Source organism: Phasianus colchicus, chromosome 3 (genome assembly GCF_987193195.1).
Source record: "Phasianus colchicus chromosome 3, bPhaCol1.hap1.1, whole genome shotgun sequence".
In the NCBI taxonomy this organism is placed as follows: domain Eukaryota; kingdom Metazoa; phylum Chordata; class Aves; order Galliformes; family Phasianidae; genus Phasianus; species Phasianus colchicus.
In genome coordinates this window covers 11,551,662-11,566,364 of record NC_143438.1, presented here as the reverse complement: position 1 = coordinate 11,566,364, position 14,703 = coordinate 11,551,662, and the positions used below count along the sequence as shown (strand labels likewise).

At 37.2% G+C, this 14,703-nt stretch overlaps 1 long non-coding RNA gene across 2 annotated transcripts in view; it reads right to left on the bottom strand.

The window, feature by feature from the left end:
* LOC149918402 (uncharacterized) overlaps nucleotides 1–5,179 on the bottom strand; it is a 79,506-nt gene extending 74,327 nt beyond the window's left edge. The window contains exons 1-3 of one of the 2 annotated variants that reach the window (XR_016465421.1): nucleotides 4,851–5,179; nucleotides 4,183–4,274; nucleotides 732–2,889 (exon numbers count right to left, since the gene is read on the bottom strand). This is a non-coding gene — a long non-coding RNA (uncharacterized LOC149918402). Of the gene's footprint in view, nucleotides 1–731; nucleotides 2,890–4,182; nucleotides 4,275–4,850 lie in introns of those variants that run through there. The other variant, XR_016465422.1, reaches the window with a different exon arrangement.
* Between the last annotated feature and the right edge of the window lie 9,524 nt (nucleotides 5,180–14,703).

Genomic DNA, 14,703 nt, shown 5'->3' with positions numbered 1-14,703 from the left:
GTCAAGAAGACAGAGTAGATAACAAGAACTGACATGTAAGAAGACGCCTTTGTCAAATTGCCAGAAGTTCCAGAGCTGGGGACACCTTGCTAAAGGCAGATGAGGTTGGCAAAGATGAATGCACCATGCCTCTTTTCAAAGGTCAGGACTATGCAACAGCATGAGTGAACCCCTGCCACAGCTGCCACACAACCTCAGTAGAGAAAGAAAACTTTCATTCCTTCTTGCAACACAAAAATTGCAAGAAAATCTAATAATTAGACTATTACAGGATAGTCAGTCATTTAACTGCTGAAAATCGGGGGAGACACATTCTAATCTCATTTCACTTGAGAAATCCGATCGCCTTTATTGGCAGAATTTGCACTACTGATGGGAAATCTCTCATTCTGACTTCAAGAGCAGTTGTTCTCTTGCGGCCTGATTCATTAAGTTAATGGGACACTTTCTCTTGAATCCTCCGAGAATAAGATCCGTGCACTGATAAATCTCAGTAGTTTCAGAAGTTTATCTAATCAAAGGTGATCTGAATGTCTTCCATTCAATTACTACACCAAAGACAATCAGTTTCATAATACTTCTAGATACTGCTTTTTCAGCTGGATCCATCAAGCTGGGAGAACCAGTTCCTTGTACTTTGTTCTCCATCTGTATTCTTGCCCATTGTTCCTTCCAACTCAGAATAAAAAGAAGGCGAAGAGTGCAACAGTATTTTTTTTTTTTTTTTTTTTTTTTTTTTTGGCCAAATTAAAGAAGTGGGTTTAGAGTTTAGGAAAGATTCAAGGCTTAAAGTCATTTTGTCATACTGTAATCATTCTCAGGTATTGAACCCCAGAACTCAAGATCCCTTCCTGTGAAAATCCAATGTTTTCTCCTTTTCTGTGATATTTTTTTCTCCCAGATATTGCTGTGTTGCTTCCTCACTCTTTCCTCACTATTATTGTTTTTCTATGCTTCCTGTTCCTTTGTTTCTCCTAAATAACTAATACACGTGGCAGTTTATTCTGTTTGTTAATTCAGTTCTATTATCAGGCTTATGGACCCTTCTGTACGTTTTTAGCACCTGTGACTTCAGATTTAGACAGCTATGCATGTCTGAGACACCCTCTCTTGAATGAAAAAAGGTCAAAGCCATCTTTACTTGTGATACACAATAATTCATTGTCTTTACATTTCAAACTATGATCAAGCCTGATGCTATGTATTTTACAATGTTTAATGTACCCACGTGGTATTCAGGAAAGGTCTTGCAGTAATCCTCATTTCATCAATGGAATTTCAATCAGGAAAATTTCACCTGCTTTATATTTGGCAAGCACTGGTGATTAGATTGTATTATGTATACAACAGTTTAAGAGAAAATAGATAGCTAAAACTGGTATCTAAGCAGTTGCACTGTTTACAGGAACTAGGTGCAGACTTTGTGGTTCTTTGTTACGATGTCTCAGATTGTCTTTATCTGCAGCACAGTTTTTCTTGAGAAACATCAGAAATCAGGTATTGAACACAAACAAAAGGAGGGTTCCTTACTTGTTTAATCTGGCTGTTTTGCCTGCAAGGTATCGAAGGGGAGAAGCAGGTAGTAAAAAATACAAGAAATCATTATACAGCATTGGTCACTGCTAATCTCTCACATTTCAGTGCATCTAATAGAGACGAGAGATGAAACAGCTAAGGGAGTCTAATTTACAATAGGCAGCTTCACTGGGGTCATGTGTTTGGCCTGAGTAATTGTCAATTGTGTTAACAAGGCCTGCATTTAAAGAAAGGGGGAACAAAATGGGTAAAAGCCAAAATTTACCTTACTAGGAACCAATGAAAGCAAATGTTCCTAGTTCCATCAAGGACATTTCTTCCATTAAATGAGTGCATAGGAAAGAGAGACATCGTTCAAGTACAAAGGTTCAGTTTGCAGCACGCCACAAATCACATTTCATTTATCAGGCCTACAGATGACAGGATATCATCAAATCCCTGGAGAGTCATATTCATTAAAAAGAAATCTTAAGTAATTACAACAATTAATTGACTTGAAACAGTTTCGGGTGGAGAAGGTTTACATAATTCATTTGCCAGACAAAACAAGCGTTATGAAGTCAGGGCAACGTATTATTTAGAAACATCCTCCCTTTCCTGTCCTCTTGAAGAGCACAGAGTAACATCAAACACCTGGAGAGAACTGATGCAGACAAACTGACAAACGACAGAAACTTGGTCTCTACAACTATAACTCTGTAGAAGGGATTATTTCTCACTAACTAGCTCATACTTGAAGACATTCTCCCATTTCTCTTGTGTTTACTGTAAATAGACAGAGGCTTTCTAAAAATTAATTATGTAACAGCAGGTTTGGGGAAAAAAGGCAAATGAAAATCCTTCACACAGCCACCATACAAAAATTGTGTATGTCTAGTTTCAAATGCAGCCTGAAGGTTTCCTCCAGGTTGTGAAGGATGCAGGCATGTGTTGTTCCTTTCTGTTGACTGGTCCTGAATTTGTAGGTTTCAGAATGCCTTTCACTTGTGATGCATCAGCAGCGAATAGGAAGATTCCCCAGAGCATTCTTATTATGTCATTCAACAGTTTCTTGTGCTCCCTAGCATGGTATTTTCTAGATTTTACTTCTTTTTTTCTTCTCATTTTACAAACTGAGGCAGAACTTTTTCCGTTCTATGTGTTTTCAGTCTTTGATACAGTATGTTATCAATACAAGAGTATTCATACTTCCAGGTATTAATAGAAAACAGGTACAGCAATGAGACTTCCAAAGTACTCCAAACTTTAAGAATTGAGAAAGTTCTCTAACTGCTCAGACTGTTATTTAACAGGTTATTTTTTCTGATGGTGTTCCCAGTTGCAGTCCATTTCTCTGCACATACATACCAGTATCTTTGGGGAAATGAAGGAAAACAGTCACACTTCACAAAATGTATTTTCAAAAATAACAGCTATGGTAAAGTGTGTGTCAGAAATGCTGATTATTAAAGTATCTGAAGTCAATGTGTAGGCATGCAATTAATTTATCGTATCGTTTCACTTGAAGAGCAAGACAAGTATATTATTGTGAGACTTAAAAAACTCGTTTCCTGTATCATTAACTAAGACAAATCTGCAACTCTACCTAACAATCTGGAAATGCCCAATTCAAATGATTAATGAAACATGGTAGCAGCAAACAGATTGACAATAATTAGTGTCTGTATTTGGAGAGGAAGAATGCCATATTTTTAACTTGGCTTTTACAGGCCATCTCAATTCCCCAGTTACGGACCTCTACTATCTGCCTATCCTAACTAACAGAAATTCTCGTTTCATTTCCAGTTTCTTCCCATGATAACTAGAAGAAAAATTAAAATCTTATTTCTGATAGCACCATACACTGCGAGAGTAAGTGAAGAAATCCCCATGTTTACCAGCTGTCTACAATTTTAGGAGTCAAATTTCAGATATGTTCTGTCTTATTTCCAGATATTATGAATATTCTTCAAGCTTCCTGCCACAGTGAATAAATCTCATACATTTCTGAATTATGATTTGAAATATTTTACATGTGTACAAACTTGCAATGGTTATCGAATCTGGCTTATGTGAATTTTATTACATACATTATACTGCATGTCTTTTTTTCTTATCTTACCATCCAGTTAGTCTATATCTATCAAAACAAGGTAACAATAGATGTGTCATATTTCCTTTAAGTTTTGATATGAGTTTTGGGTTTAATGCATAATTCATAAAGACAGACTAAATTTTTCTGGTGTATACTGGCAGGACCAAAGGAAAATTAAAAATACAAGAAGTCAGTGTTTCTCTCTGACTCTGAACAAGATATAAAAAAAGCACTATACATGTTATTTATGAACATTCCACACAAGAAAGAGACAATAAACCCATCACAAGAAAGAGATCACGGTGGCAGCAATGATTAATGAGATGGTAAGTGCAAGGAAAAAAATGATTACTTCCTACTGTACAACCACCAAATTCTGCACAGTATTTTTTTCAATGTAGTACACAGTTCACATGCTGGAGCTTATAAACACATTTTGAGACGTATGTAGATGCATTTTAGTAGCACAGATAATCTGCATACTAAGTTTCAGATCATTAGAAATTCAGACAACCAAGAAATAAAAGCTACTAAACCTCTGATTAGGTAAGCAAGAGAAGTAAAAATCTTACCAATACAGGAAAATGAACTTGACCTCTGATTGCAGACTGCAGTCAGCACCATGTCTGCCTCCCACCACAGGAATCACTGAGGCAGGTCCCACCTGGAAGAAGCAGGTGCACTTCAGTGCAGGACTGTGCCCTGGGATATTCTGCAGCATTTCTCTGTCAAAGTTCACTTTAAAAAAGGAAACGCTTCCCTGTATTCCTAAACTATCTTATCCTGGAAATCTAAGCCCAGATACCCCTTGACACAGAGAAGTGGCTTAACGCTGCATTTCTAAAGCACTTTGCTTCTTTCCCCCTATGAAGTTCAGAACCTTTTCACTGTCTCCCCATTCTCCAGCCTCAGGAAACATCTCAAGGCCTGCATCATCTGGAGAGGGCCCCACATGCTATTCAAGATACAAAAAACACAGGATGGCCTAGGAGCCCAAACCCTGCAGGGAGCACAGCCAAGCTCCACTCTCCCTCATGGCTGTCTGCCCAGCTCAGATCCCATAGAAACCTTCAAGATGGAGGCAACTCTCCAGAGGGCTGTCATGTTCCCCTCAGCCCCACAGGAGACATTCTTCCCCTCAAGCAAGAGGTAGGGGTGTTGCTCAGGGAACTGAGATTGCACACAGAAAATATCTTCTTGCAAGTTCATTTTCCCCAAGACAAACCTGGCCTGTTTTTACCTTGCCGGACGTGGCTGGGCCTCAATGCCAAACGTGCAGAGTCTGCCCATTTCTTAGAGGGCCAGTATGAAGACAGAGCCCTGCCAGCACAAGTCCTGAGAGATCTCTACCTCTGCACAGCTTTACTGCCATAATGCTACTTGCCCTTTTTTGTTTAGAAACAATTTAAGTGAAGTGGGCTTTAAGCCTCAAACCTCCCACTGCCGCCATCTTGGACCCCCTCCTCCTCAGCAAGCTGATGAGTGCCTATGGAAGGTAAAACGTGTGAGAAGTGACGCCTTCCCTTTGTTACTTATGCTGATTTCTTACAAAGATACGATTCTCTTATAAAAGAGGAAGGTAAAACTGAAAGAATACAGTTGAAAAATATTAACTTCCATGTTCAGTAGCAGAAATGACATTGAAATGACATCTGTATGCCTGTTTGTGTGCATATCAAATATTAGCACTAGGAGTTGTGTGAGGTGTGGGCTATGCATGTGGTAGACTGGGTCTCCAGATGCAGTAAATCAGTAAAACCACACAACCGATGAACCTATGCTGATTTACACTGTCTAAGAATCACCTGTGCATGCATGTATATGACAGAAAAAGTGCTGGCAATACTCTACTTTAAAAATTTAACTAAATTCATCTATCTGTACCCACCTGGTATGAATACAGACTGTAGAAAATGCATGGAAATATATCTAATTTTCTTTCTGTACAGGGAAAATGATTTCCAGTTTGAGCTGTTAAGACTTTCACAAATTAAAATGAAGGAAAACACGACAGGGCATTTTTATGGAGGTTTTGGCTTTAAAGCAAAACCAAACAGATCAAAGGCCTGAACAGCAAAGGTTCTTTTTGTGGAAAAGGATGTATGCTAGAAAATATTTCAGGAGGTTTACATACTGCAATGTGAAGTTTAGAGTGCAAGTTCAGAAGTATTACTTAACCCCGCTGAAAGCAAGTGGAACTTATTCCTCATTTCATCTCCACACTTGTTAAAAAAAACAAAAAGCTTTTAGAAATATGTATAGACCAAAAAGCACAAAAAATCAAAGTAACACAAAAAGAACAATAATAACTTCTTTCAGGTGTATGTCAAACCTAACAGAAGGATCCGCTGTTCAGCTACTGTAAATCATTGCAACTCTTTTGACTTCAGTAAACTTGCACTATCAGGGAATATGGCTCTTTCTGTATTTCTACCAAAGACACAGCAATAATGACTAAAAAATGCAGAAATGTATGTTGAGATTTTCCCATTTTTAGAAGCATACTGCATTAATCTAAAATCCTTTGTATTCTGTAGAAGATTCTAATTGAATCTATAGGTTTTGGATTGCTGTGTTCAAGCTAAGCATGAATATACAGCCATGTTACAAACTTTAAAAAAAAAAAGGTGTTTGTAATGGAATTGCTGACAGATCTTTAACCATAGAAGTGCTAGCGGGAGTCACTATAATATTGTAAATAAGGTGAATAGGCTCTTCTTATCTCATTTCACAGCTGAGCAGTGTATTGCCAGATAAATCAAATCAGGGTAAACGGCTTCATCTAATAAACTGGGTCAACATATAATGTATTTGTCCAGGTTTGCACTTTCATTGATTCTCATTTGATTTAAGAAGAGATATTTCAGTTTGTGTTTATAACATTTTTAAATATCTCTTTTCTCCCTTCTCTAGAGAGCAAGCAAGCAAGAGAGAGACAATGTAAGTTGGTAGCTTCACAAAAAATGCCTAGTTTTCTGTAAGTTCTGCTTTTCATTTTTATGCGTTTGTGAAAGGATGGGGGTGGAGAATGAGAGTAACTATCTCTTATCTGCATTTTCTCAATAATGTTTTAGTGATGTTTGCTAATGTATCATTCATTAACCATCAGCCACTATAAAAAACATAATCTATCTCACAAAGTGGACATTATTATCGCATTAAATCATTTCACAATATACCTGAACGGTTCCACATGAGGGGCCTGGCCTGACTGAGCTCAAATGCCTTGGGGGCAAACTCTTCAGCAGTAATGAGATACGAGGTCTGTCTGTGATGAATATGATATTACTCGTGTCAGTGGCTGTGGACTGCACCCAGAATATTTCTTCTTACAGTTTTTTTTTTTTTCCCTATTGCAAAGGAACTCAGGCAAAGCACTATTAACCCAGTAAATGAAGCTCTAAAGATCACAGAGTGTGCCCATTAGTCGACAAGATTGTGACTAATCCAATTTTTCTTGCAGGGAGCAATTCTGATGCTTCTGTAACATCTGGGGATGGCAGGGCCTGCATTACTGATGAGCCTGAATATTTTTTCTCCTACCTTTTTCTTCATCAGAGAACAATTATTACATGTACTTATTGCACTGTTTATCGTCCTTTCCCCTCATTTTTCTCCACTCCTTCTACAGTGAATACTATAGAAGAATACACTGCATTCTTTGGCAGTGGTTAAAATAATATCCCAGGCTGACAGAAGGAGAGAGGGTGAGGCCTGTGAAGGAGGTTAAAAAAGAAACACATTGTGTTTGTAGGAGCGCAGACAGAAAATGTGGTTGTTGACTGCAAGAAAGGAGTTAGGTTTCTCAAAAACTAGCAGAAAAGGGCATAGAACCATTTCTTATCAGACACCATTTAGAGCATGCAACCATAAATATGCCCAGAATTGGAAGAGGATTTGTCATCTTGCTTCTACTTTCCCCAGTAAAGCACTATGTGTTATTCTTTGTGTGGCAGCACTACATGTCAGTAACAGTAAAATCATGCTTTTCTGATTTATTCACTGTCAATTATGGAATTTAATTCTAATATATAGTGCCACTTAGGCCATTCTTAGGCCATCTCATTTAAATGACATCTCAAAAATATGTTACGATAGTAAAAAAATGTATCAAACGCTAACAGCTAGCATATGTAGATTTTACAGGGTGGTTTTTGTGTGTTAGGGAACAAATCTTACCTGTACCTGTTCAAGGATGCAAAAGATGCTGAATGCCAATATAGTTCGTCTCTTATGGATAGGGAAGAATATAATAAGATAAAGAATGGAGTAAGTCCAATTTATTTGCAGTGTTGTACTGTGAGAAAATGTTCACAGATAGAAAGTAAGTCCAGGAATTTTGCTTCCAGTTGCTTAAATATTTGTATGAAGGTGATGTGTTCTCATAAATCAGCTGCAAACCTTGAATTTTTGTAGTGGTTATATTGGAAATTCGTCATTAAACTCCTCATAGATGTCTCTTGGAAAACTATTTTATTGGGTTTGTCCAACATTCAAAATGCCTGAGCTAGAAATCTACCTCTCTCAACAGAGAGAGTTATTTCATTATTTTATTATCGTGCACCCATTATGTCAGTATCTCTGGAAAGAATAGTGGCTGTTTAGCCATACATTCTGTGTCCTGGAAGCAGAAAAAACTTTTTCACAACATACGTGTATTTCTATTTCTAACAGAAGGCAGAATATACTGGTGTACGTGAACAGGGATAAAAGAGTTTTCTGACGTCCAGAGATGATAAGAAATCTATTAGTTGTCAGTAGAAATTCAGCACTGGGTCATGAGTTTATTATTAAATAAACCTGCAGAATATCTCTAAGTACTTCATTAAGAGTACTTCAAGAGTTGATGCTACTCAATATCAGGAAGATTAATATTAAAAATAGATAAAGATCAGTAGTTGCTAATGTTACTAACAGTGTACATACACCAGGTAGCAAGGAAAACAGTAACAGATTTGAAAGTATTTTAATCACCTTGGTGCCTGGGCCATAAAACTGAAATACAGGTTAATTTAGAAAAATAAAATGAAGTCAGAGGTGCTGTGAACCAAATATGAGAGTGTACATTGTGTATGACAGTCATGTGAGATAGTGATAAAGGAAATAAATGAATTTGATGCCAGCAATCCAGCTGAAATACCCAAACTTGGCAATCCAGACAGTGGTTTTCATCAGCAGGAAATCGAGAGAATTGTAACACGAAGAATCATAGAATCATAGAATGGGAATGTCATTACTCCTTTAAGGAGCTGTAGTTTAGTTTCACAGGGAACAATCTTGTTTAATTTGAGGCATTATTTATCATTGAACAAGAAAGTAAAGGATGTACTACATAGTGGTTTGTCATGCAGTTAAGAGAGAATGCACCAAAAATAAGCGTTTTGATACAAATCCTTCTTTCAGAGCTTAGCCTAATTAAATTACACTGTACATATATGTTGAACTCTTCTTTAATTAGTTATGTAGACTGGAAAATCTCTTTCTCTCATGTTTGTTGTTTTGTCCAGGATTTGAGTTTACAGGGAGGTATAAGATAAGTACTGTTGAAATGCTTATAGCATATATGTAGGTTGCTCCAAAAGTAATGCTTCCTATTTATTTCTATATATTTATATGCAACGGATACAATGAGCAAAATAACACTGTTTGATAGGGGAATTTCACAACTACAAAGCACTGTTTTGCAACACAGTCACCACTATTAGTTGTGCATTTTCACCAGTGATGATGCATGCCAGGCTTGTAAAAATCTGCACCAGCAGAGGTTACTTACTGTCACTATCATCACTGCTGAAACACATCACCCACTGCTTCATTGTGCTCACATCCACTGTTTGGTCTCCATAAATGTCCAGAAAGTATCGATGTATGTCAGTGGATGCTGTTTTTTGGTTGTTTTTTTTTTTTTTGCATGGGGATATCCTTTGAGACCCCTTTGCTTCATCCGTACTTCCATGTCAGCCACCATTTTGTCAGACTGCCCCACTATGCCACCTGTCACACAGCAACAAATATGGAATATTGGTGGAAAGTTCAGCCTCTAGTGTCATACCATTGTCATATGGCTCTCATACCATGGTCAACATAATAAAACAGGAGGCATTACTTTTGGAGCAGCTCTCATATAACAAGAATTAGCAGCTGTATTTACAGAATGAAACTCTGTCCATTCCGTGTTGGCAACAAAACCCTCCTTTGAATTCTCTGAGACAGGACTTTATACAGTTTCATTTCAATATTTTTAAAGGTATTCATCTACTTCTGTGGCCCATTGGATTTTCACCAATACAACTAAAAGAGAAATCACCCAGTGACGCTTGCAGATGATACATAATATCAGAACATTGCCATGCTGCTTTCTAGAACAAATAAACTGGGAACTTGGCCAAATATGTCTTACATGCATTTCCTGGCAGCTATATGCATGTAGTACCGAAAGCAAGTCTGCGAGACAGAAAGCACTTGTGCATGTGACTAAAGTGATTAAGCATGCAGGTGTTTGTTGGATTAGGCCTTTAAAGTGGATCTTGCCTAACGGCCATAACAGTGTGGATGTAAGTCATGAATCAAACAGAATTAGTTGATGTATGATAATGTTAGAATGCTGGTGAAGTTAGGTAGTTTTTTTTTTGCTTTCACATAGATAGCAAACACCATAAATTTTAATGTCAGCTTTGGATACTCTTCTAAGCAATTTAACTTTCTTTAAATTGTGGGTGTTATTCTTTTTTGGTTGGTTGGTTGGTTTTTATTTGTTTCTTTCTTTCTTTTTTTTTTGTCTTCTTTGTTGCTGCTGCTGTTTTTGTCTTATTATTTTAAGCAAAGACCCTTAAGTTTCAGTCAAATAGCCATACCTGGTAAATTGTCATCTGCTCTGTGTGAATCTCTGCACTCAAATTGCTGTTAACCTCAGTGACATGGATGAGGTTTTCACCCTCATTTCCAGCATGGTTTGTACAGTGACATGCAAATCCAAATTCAGCTATAAGTAAAAGGGTCTCTTTTCAGCTTAGAGATGGCTAAGCTGCCCAGAGAGAGCTACTTTTTCACATAAGACTTGTCTGTAGAAATCTTTGAGACCCCTTGTTCTTTCTTGTGCCTGGGTAACTTCATCAGTGAGAATACTCCTTATGTGTAAGTGTTTGTTTCAACATACATAATTGCAAATCACAGCCTGGAATGGCATTTTGGTAAAGGATCTTTAAAAACCGCCCAACTTTTAAACTCAGTAGTTGTGAAACATTTTTTTCTCTACTGTTTGTCATCGTATTCCATTATATATATCTGATACATTTTTGCTGTATGAAAAACAACATTTTTCTCTCTTAAATTCTAATACAACTGTTGCAATACACTTTAATGTTGGCTCTAAAGCCTAACTTTTCATTTTACATGTTCACATCTTGAATTTTGGTTAAATCAGTCGCAGAATCCAGCCACTCTATGTTCCTGAATAGAGTGTAAGGAATCACTAAACTGTGTTCTGTTTAGCAATTGAACCAGTAGATATCGAACCCTGCTTGTAGTCAATTTATTACTGAAGAATGTTATTTTAATGGTTCTAAAAAAGCCTTAGGTATTTTGCCCGAAATTGTGTTCTGACAATTTAAATAGAAGGGTATTCCTAAAGACAGTTGTTAGGCAAACTTGGCTGTGTGTAGCTGGGAACAAAAGCTGGGCAGCACTAAGGCTGCCACCATATATCTCGTCTAGGTTTTCAGTTATGCTAACATTTGTCAGGTGATTTGTAAGCATGTCTATCCTAGAACAAGAGCAATGCATGGGCAATTTAAACTGCTAGGTCTTTTTGAATTGGCCTGACAACAGTGTAGCTGCAGTTATTGCTACAGGTAAGTGGTTGCAGTCTCTGCGCTCTAGCCTCCATAGCCTTACATAATTCATTTTAGAAAAAACACTTTAAAAAGAAAAAAGAAAAAAGCACAGAAGTGGGATATTTCCCCCTTGACTTCTGTGGGAACCATTGGGCCTTAATTTTCACTGAGAAAGATATCACAGAATTTGTTGCCCAGTATAGAACAATGTACTTCACTTCTGTCAGGGGCACTGGAAGTTGGATTAGATGTCACAAGATGTAGAAAGAAGGGAACATTTATGGAGCACATTATCCTGATTTACGTGCAAGTGGGTTCTTGGATGTTACGGCTATCTAACTAAATGATTTGAAAATTATCATAATGGGAAGGACAACAGGTATGTAAGAGGCAACTGGTCACATTTATGGAATGCATTTGTGCTAAGCTAAAGGGATCTCCATTCCTTTGTTCAGGAATAACCACAGCTCTCTCAATGTCATCTTGGAAAATGATTGAATGAAATTTGTGCCTGATTCTGACAGGACTAATGGAAAAAGAGGCGAACAATACGGTTTTTAATGATAGTACAGTAAGCGGAAGTGAACCTGATTGTGTAGTAATGCTCTATTAATTAACACCATCAGGAGGCATTAGGAAGGAAAAGTGGAAGAAGCGGAAATGTTTAAAAAAATTACTCAAGGTATTATTTATGAGTTCTATTTCTAGGACTGCATGTAGTCTGATACCTCTCTCCAAAATAAATGATGGGGACTGATGCTGCATAATGGGAAAATTTACAAATAGAAATGAAAGAAATGTTTATAATTTTGACCTTACTGACTCCAGTAAGATCAGTCTTTTACTGGTTTAATATTGTTTCACAGTTTGTGCTGTTAAATCAAAAGGTTATCTATAATACATCTGGCACTATTAATGCAAAGGATCGGGGATATTCAACAGACATTTATTCATTATTAATATAGATAATAAAGGATCATTTATGAGGCTACAGATGAGATTTTTATCATCAAAAGCTTAAAAAGGGAAATTTATTTTTGCTTCAGGACAGAGATGAAAAGAGTCAGTAATGGGAAATGTAAGAGTCAACACAAAACTGTCAAATTCATTCTTTTCCTGAAGACAGCTAGCACTTGATAGCAACAGATTAAAAACAAAATAAAATAAGATATTTTTGGTGTAAAATCTCTTTATTGGCAGGGAGGGGCTTTCTATGTAAGTCATTTTCTCTGCTTTTGTCCTTTAGCAAGGCAGTTTTCTATGCTTTTTCCTCACACATCTGTGATTTCCAAAGCCTTACGAGAAATTCTGCAGAGGGACAATGTGTAATTGTCTACAGAGTTTCTGGGAGAAGTACGAAAGAGAACTTGATGACAGTGAAAATCACCTATAGGGACTCTTTATTATTGGATGCAGAAATTAGACTAGTGTGTTTTGTCTTTTAGTAACATCTCTCTTTGTGTTTTGATGGCACAATTAAATAGTATTAGAAGAATGGGCACATACAAATTGAAAATAATGGGAAGAGTCAAATACTGAATTTTTTGCTTTCATATGTTCATGGTAACTTCTGATATTTACAGAAGGAAAATGAACACCTCCAATACTTCTAGTGAGGGTGTTTCTAAAGTGACAGATCTTCTTTCACTGAAGTCAAGGGAAATGACCCATAATATCTGTTGAGATTCCCCTTGCATTCCCAAGACTGCAGTTACCTACATAGTAAAGTATCCTCCATACAAATGGTGAAAGCCAGAATATTCAGAGTTAAGGCTAAAATTCTCTCCTCATTTCACCTATCAGTTTTATCTAGGGCAGTTGCTTGCATCAGCTTCCAGGGTTCTCAGAACATTCAATTATCTTGTTTCCCATATGATCTGCAATACCCAAGGGTGGACTTGGAATTTGATGAAGTTGTATCTGATCCGAGGGTATGGACTGACCAGTCAGCTTGAGATGACCTTAAATCCTCACTAGGAACAGTGATAGCAGTAAAATAGAAATAGATACATTAGAAAATTAATTTCATTACTAAGATGCTGTCCTGTATTGTCTAGTGTTTGGGTAGAGTTCTGAAAACTCTGATTTACATTCCTTTTTCTGATATTTTCTTTGGCCCTCACGTCAGAAGAAGAGTCCACATTCCCTCTGCTATTTGTGGAGTCTTGCATAAATTGTGTAGCTTTTCCTCAATCATGCAGATGAAACATGGCAAGCAATGTATGTAGAAATGAGCCAGGAGCAAATCTGAGTTATATGATCTCAAGTTATTCTTTTGTGTGTGGGGTTTTTTTTTTTTTCCTTGACAACTTCCTATCTTTTTGGCCATAATGCTATTTAAAAACAAATATCTGTGGGGTCTATTTGAGTCAGACCTGGAAAAAGAGGTCCCTTCTGAAACTTATTTGAAAAAGAGAAACCTACAGGATCCTGTCTGAAAGTGAAAACTTGAATTCCCTTCCCTCTAAATTGAATTGGGTTTGAATGCTTTGTATTTTAAAGTGTGAATCACATTTGAATATAAATTAAACAGTTTATAGGCAAACAAAACATGTTCTCTTTTCATTCTCCCTAAAGATGTAGAATAGAGAATGGCCCCAAGATGGTCCTGAAAGCTCCAAATCTTCATCACATGTCAGAATCTGTTGTAAAAGAATGTATCTCAGGGGTTTAGGGGAAACGGAGCAGAACACAATGGGAATTTTTGTGTCAAATTTTCTTACTTTTAGTTGCCATTCCAGTTTCTAATTCAAGCATGATGACAGGTAAGCATTGACTAACCTAACTGAGCCTAATAAGTTACCTCCTTGGCTGTCCATTTCAACCATCTTCAGATATTACTGTTAACACAAAGAGTTAGCAAGACTTAATGTGCATGCACCCCAGCTGCTCTCCTGCAAAATCCATTGAACTAAACTACTCGTCTTTGTGGGATAAAAGCTGTAGGGTGAGCACATACTGCATTCTTCTGGCTTTGCTCTGGGATCAATCATTTCCAGACTAACAAACACCCAGGGGACAACAGCATGTTAAATCCCTCTAGCTGTCTGCTAAGAGAAGTTATGCAAAACCCAACTGAGTGAATCCCAGGCAACATTTGTCCAAATTCCATCACTCAGGTAGGCTGCAATAATTGCACAGACTTAATCTGAAAGCAGTGAATATTATAGACTACTCAGAGACATATATGGGATTGGGGCCATAATAGTAAAAGAAACAGCTAACCTTACAAAGGCTAAACTTCTTTATTACATGCATTTT